Source organism: Manihot esculenta, chromosome 13 (genome assembly GCF_001659605.2).
Source record: "Manihot esculenta cultivar AM560-2 chromosome 13, M.esculenta_v8, whole genome shotgun sequence".
Classification (NCBI taxonomy): domain Eukaryota; kingdom Viridiplantae; phylum Streptophyta; class Magnoliopsida; order Malpighiales; family Euphorbiaceae; genus Manihot; species Manihot esculenta.
The window spans coordinates 19,241,698-19,248,677 of record NC_035173.2 but is presented as its reverse complement, the minus strand read 5'-3'; positions in this window follow the sequence as shown (position 1 = coordinate 19,248,677).

Sequence of the window (6,980 nt, the reverse complement as noted above, 5' to 3'; positions counted from 1 at the left end):
CACAAAATGTACCAGAGGTACCACTACCACCACCTGTAGCAGTCCAGGTTCCCCCACCTGTGGTAGCTAGGCCTCCAATAGAAAAACTCAGAAAGTATGGTGCAACAGATTTTAGAGGTAAAAAGGAAGATGATCCTTCAGCTGCAGAATTCTGGTTAGAAAGTACAGAAAGGGTTTTACAGCAGCTACAGTGTTCACCAGTAGAGAGCTTGATGTGTGCAGTATCATTGCTAAAAGATGAAGCGTATCGATGGTGGACAACTTTAACACAGATGGTTCGACCAGAGCGCCAGACTTGGGAATTCTTTTTGTCAGAGTTTAAGAAGAAGTATGTTGGGGCCTTCTATATAGAGGAGAGAAGGAGGGAGTTCTTATACCTCAGACAGGGCAGGCTTACAGTAACTGAGTACGAGCTAGAATTTGTCAGACTTAGTAAGTATGCCACAGAGATAGTTCCTACAGAGGAAGAAAGATGTAAACGCTTTGAGCAGGGATTACATGCTGATATCAGGATGTACCTCACAGCTATGCATATCAGGGAACTTTCAGTTTTAATAGAGACAGCCCACAGCCTGGAGCAAATTAAAGAAGAAGAGCAAAGTAGAAGGCAGAAAGGGCAGCAGAAGAGGAGTCAGAGCCAGTATCAGGGACAATCCTCTGCATCTCAGACAAGTAGTAAGAGACAGAGGGAATTTCAGCCGACAGGGCAGAGAGGACCACCTAGGCAGATTCAGAGACCTAGGCAGAGTTCAGTAGTAAGGTCTGGACAGCAGACTACCTCAGTATCCAGTACAGGAGGACCAGGCAAAGGGTTGCCACCAGTATGTGAGCATTGTGGCAGGAGACATGGTGGAGTATGTAGGAGATTGACTGGGGCTTGCTACTTATGTGGAAGCTCAGAGCACTTTATGAGGGATTGTCCTAGAGGCCAGTCAGTGCAGCCTATACAGACAGAGAGATCTTTGCCGACAGGGTCTAGAGGCAGAGGTAGAGGTAGAGGTGAATCTAGCAGTGCTCAGAGTGATAGAGTATCAGAGACAGTAGATAGACCAGACACTAGAGCACCTGCCAGAGCATATGCCATTCGTGCAAAGGAAGACTAGGACAAACCAGATGTTATTGCTGGTAAATTTTCTATCTTTGGCAAATATGTTTATGCATTAATTGATCCTGGTTCCACACATTCATACATCAGCATAACCATCAGTGAGAAGGGAATTCAAGTAGAACCCTTAGAACATGATATAGCAGTGACCAATCCCTTAGGACATCTTGTGATTGTGAATAGAGTTTATAGAGATTGTCCTATATGTGTGCAAGGTCATACCTTTTTAGGTGACTTGATAGAGTTACCTTTTAGAGAGTTTGATGTGATTTTGGGTATGGATTGGTTGTCTAGACATCATGTCATAGTTGACTGTAAGTTAAAGCGAGTTACACTCAAAACATTAGAGGGTTCTGAGGTTCTAGTTGTGGGTGAGAGGTCAGATTACCTCTCTAATGTTATATCTGCCACTACAGCTAGGAGGTTAATTAGAAAAGGCTGTACAGCCTATCTGGCTAGTGTAACTGAAACTAAGAAGGAAGGGCCTAATGTGTCAAACCTACCTACAGTATGTCATTTTCCAGATGTATTTCCTGAAGAGTTGCCAGGGTTACCTCCAGAAAGGGAAGTGGATTTTGCTATAGAAGTTGTGCCAGGCACCGCACCTATTTCAATTGCTCCTTACAGAATGGCTCCTACAGAATTGAAAGAGTTGAAAATACAGTTACAAGAGTTACTTGATAAGGGCTTTATTCGACCTAGTGTTTCACCATGGGGTGCACCAGTGTTGTTTGTGAAAAAGAAAGATGGATCTCTTCGATTGTGCATTGATTACAGACAGTTGAATAAGGTAACTATAAAGAATAAATATCCACTGCCCAGAATAGATGATTTGTTTGATCAGTTGAAAGGGGCCAGCATTTTCTCTAAAATAGATTTGAGATCGGGTTACCATCAGTTGAGAGTTAAAGGGGCAGATGTGCCTAAGACTGCATTCCGGACACGATATGGACATTATGAGTTTTTCGTTATGCCATTTGGGTTAACAAATGCACCTGCATCATTCATGGATCTAATGAACCGTATCTTCCATCCATATTTAGACCAGTTTGTTGTAGTATTCATTGATGATATTCTGGTATACTCTAAAATTAGGGAAGACCATGACAGACATCTGAGGGTAGTATTGCAGACTCTAAGAGAAAAGCAACTTTATGCCAAGTTCAGTAAATGTGATTTTTGGCTCAATGAAATAGCATTTTTGGGACATGTTGTATCAATAGAGGGAATCAGGGTAGATCCTCAGAAGATTAATGTTGTTCTGAAATGGAAGCCACCAAAGAATGTTGCAGAGGTCAGAAGTTTCTTGGGTCTAGCTGGGTACTACAGACGGTTTGTGAAAGGGTTTTCACTTATAGCAGCTCCATTGACTAAATTACTACATAAGGATGTTAAGTATGTTTGGGATGATAGATGTCAGGCAAGCTTTGATAGATTGAAGACTATGCTCACTGAAGCACCTATACTTACACAACCTGTTTCTGGCAAGGAATTTGTGATATACAGTGATGCTTCTCACAATGGACTTGGATGTGTTTTGATGCAAGAAGGTAAAGTGATTGCCTATGCTTCCAGACAATTGAAGCCACACGAGAAGAACTATCCTACCCATGATCTAGAGTTGGCAGCTATAGTTTTTGCACTAAAGATATGGAGACATTACCTATATGGTGAGAAATGTTACATTTATACAAATCATAAAAGTTTGAAATACTTACCCACACAAAAGGAGCTAAACCTGAGACAGAGAAGATGGTTAGAGTTACTGAAAGATTATGATTGCATTATAGATTATCAACTAGGCAAAGCTAATCTGGTAGCAGATGCACTCAGCAGGAAATCCTTATTTGCATTAAGAGCAATGAATGCGCAGTTGACTATAGCAGATGATGGAGCTATCGTAGTAGAATTGAAAGTTAGACCCAACTTACTGCAACAAATTAAAGAAGCACAGAAAGAAGATACAGAGATAGCCTTATGGACTAGACAAGTACAAGAGGGGAAGAAGCAGAAGCATGTGATAAGTGATGATGGTTACTTGTACTATGGTAACAGAGTATGTGTACCTAACATTGGAGAGTTGAAACAGAGTATTCTTACAGAGGCACACAATAGTCCATATGTTATGCATCCAGGTAGCACTAAGATGTATCAAGATCTGAAGATGCACTATTGGTGGCCAGGTATGAAAAGAGATATAGCTGAATTTGTAACAAAATGTTTGACATGTCAACGGGTAAAAGCAGAGCATCAGGTTCCATCAGGGTTATTGCAGCCTATCGCTATACCAGAATGGAAATGGGATAGAATTATCATGGATTTTGTGACAGGATTGCCACTCACACCAAGGAAGAAAGATGCCATATGGGTAATAGTTGACAAGTTAACTAAATCAGCGCATTTCTTGCCAATCAGAATGGATTATACATTGGAAAAGTATGCAGAATTGTACATTGATGAAATTGTGAGACTACATGGTGTCCCTATCTCTATCATATCAGACAGAGACCCAAGATTCACATCCAGATTTTGGGAAAAACTACATGAAGCTTTAGGGACAAGATTGAATTTTAGTACAGCTTTTCATCCTCAAACAGATGGCCAGTCAGAGAGAGTAATTCAAGTTTTGGAAGATATGCTCAGAAGTTGTGTAATTGAATTTGACGGAAGCTGGAAAAGATATCTCCCACTAGTGGAATTTGCTTACAACAACAGTTATCAGGCTAGTATTAAGATGGCCCCTTATGAAGCATTGTACTGCAGAAAATGTAGAACCCCATTGTGCTAGACAGAACTCAGTGAAGCTAAACTTGTAGGTCCAGAGTTGATAAGACAGACTGAGGAGAAAGTGAAGATTATCAAAGAAAGATTGAAAGCTGCAACAGATAGGCAAAAATCATATGCAGATTTGAAAACAAAAGATATAGAATTTGCTATTGGGGATAAAGTGTTTTTGAAAGTTTCTCCGTGGAAGAAAGTGCTAAGATTTGGCAAAAAAGGTAAGCTAAGCCCTCGGTTTATTAGTCCATATGAAATAGTTGAGCGTGTGGGTCCAGTAGCATATAGGCTAGCTTTACCTCCAGAGTTAGACAGAATACACAATGTCTTCCATGTATCCATGTTACGAAGATACAGATCTGATCCTTCACATGTCATTCCAGCTGAAACCATTGATGTACAATCTGACCTAACTTATGAAGAGGAACCAGTGAAAATTTTAGCAAGGGAAATGAAAGAGTTAAGAAATAAGAAGATTCCCTTAGTGAAAGTGTTGTGGAGAGATCACAAGGCAGAAGAAGCTACATGGGAAAGTGAAGAAGTGATGAAGCAACAATATCCCCAGCTATTCACAGTAGGTAAAATTTCGAGGTCGAAATTTCTTAAGAGGGGAAGAGTTGTAACATCCTCAAACCCATAGGTAGAGTAGTGCCATCGTTAGGCTATTTCATTCCTAGAGTAAGTGGCATTAGGGGAGGTGCTAGCTTAACTCTAATCTGCTAATAACTGAATCATAGAAAAATTAAATAAAGAAACGGACATATCCAGAAATAAAGCAGACAATGTGATTAGCAAGTCGGGAACGAGTCACTTTTGGGAGGTGCTTAGGATTTCCCGACGTGCTTGCTTGAGGTGCTTGTTTATATCTGTCATGCTTGCTTAAGTGAAAAGGGCTTCTAAAGGCTATATGTATAGTTTAGTAGGTCAATCTATGAATATTGAAAGTTTAAAAACTAAATTGAAACATGGGAAAGAGTTTAGTAGGTTAAAGTACAAATATGGAAAGTTAAAACATAAAAATTCAGATTTACTTTCCATGTGTCACCTACCTAAGGAGAGAAGAAATGATAATGCAAAAGAAAGAAAAGGGATTGTCTTCTTTCTTTGTCCATGTTGCCGTAGGTCATCCAACTTCAAAGAAGAAAAAAATTTGCTTTTCTTTCTCCCACCAAAGCCAAGCCAAAACCTTACCAAAACAACTTCCTCCTTTAACCAAAATTCATCCTAAGATCAAGAGCTAAAGGAACAGCCATATAGTGAAAGAATTGAAGAAGAAAAGTTTAGGGTTCCATATGCACCAAGCTTGAAAATCAAAGGTGAGCTTAGAAATGAGTAGGAAATAGCATCATCTCATTTCTTCATGCATGAATATGAAGTATAAAGCTTTACTTTACAATTTCTTTAATCCTTCCCTAAGATATAAATTGGCATAGGTGAAGGAACATCAAAGGGAAAGGAGAGAGCTAGAGATTAGAAGAGGAAAAGAAAAGAAGAATTCAAGAAAGGTTTGGTGTTTTAATGATTTTCTGTTTTCCTTTGATTCTGCCATGAATAAGTGAAATTAGGGGTTGATTTTACTTGCTGAAAATGTTGCTTGATTGTATAAATATTTTATATGAATGTTAAAATGATGTTTGAAAGGCTTAGAGTAAAAAAATTTAACATGGGAGCTAAAAGTGTAAATCTGGCAGAATAGGTTGTAATAGGACAGCTTGTGTTACTAACTTTATAACTTATTGTGTATATATTGAAATTAGGCCGAAGATATACCGAATGAAAGCTAAGACAAATATCTAAAACATTCATGAATTGACAAAATTCTGAATCTGTAGTTAAAATGATGAACATTGCAAGTGAACCTAAACTGGACACAGTGGTAGTGCATCCGGAACAGAGTCTATTGATTATACCATAACTAATTACATACTCAGTGAAATTTGTTAAGACCAGTGCCAAATGAATCTTAAGAATTATACCTAAAACTTTTTAGAAGATACTTAAGCTTGAATTTGTATGGAAATGCATGAATCTGATAAGTTTTGTGATACTATAAACAAGTACCAATACTGGACTGATTAAGACCTTATTGAGCAGTTTGTAAAGCAAAATTCATAACTTAAGCTAAGATGATCAGATTTGCATGAGCCATACCTTGTTGGAAAGATAAGACATAAATGTACATTTCTTATGAAGAAACTGAAGTCAAATTGTAACTCTAAACTGCTTGAAAAGTTTATGCAATATATGGCAGAATGTAGTTTTCTATATTGAAATGCTAAGTCAATAAAGTTTTGTACTATTTGCCATGAGTTTTCCATATTGTAAACCTTGGCATATGATATATGTACTTTGGAAAAAGAAATCAAATAGCTTCAAATGACGTGCATTTACATTGATACATTGAGTTAATGATACTTGGCCCTGGTAAACGTAATAGGACTCGAGGTTAGCTTAAGGGTATGGCATGCCATATAAACATACAGAGTTCGCAGTACTGCTACCGATATATGATCTATATTAGAGGTTACATATCTGGTACCTCATAAGCATGGCCACAGAGCCCTGCTATCACAGTTTTGGCCTCTGAGCCTACCGTTCGGTACCCTGTGCCTACCGTTATAATTCCTTATCTACCTAGTCGATCCTACTATGTGGTTATAAGGGCCAAGATCTTAATTAAGATTGATACTTGATTTTGTGAACTTATTGGTGAATGTTAACATGTTTACATCTACTAGCTTGTAATTGTTTACTTGCTTATCTCTTTATGCGAGCGTGTTTGTTTTATTCTGTTATTTGTTGTTATCACCCACTGAGCATTAGCTCAGCGTGTTGGTTTTTACCTCACGCAGGTTGTAGATAACGTAGGCACGTGAAGTTCATCAGAGGTCTATATCAGATACCAAGGCCATTATCATAGCTGGTTGTTTTGAGTCTCTGAGTCATAGTGTAGTTATATTTTGGCATGTACATATTAATAGAGTGAGTTGTAAAGGTTATGTAATCAAAGAATAGTAAGATGTCAAATATCAGTTGATAATTTTTCATGTGTTTTTCATGTGCTACAGTTTGAAAATTAATGAAACAGATGAGACTC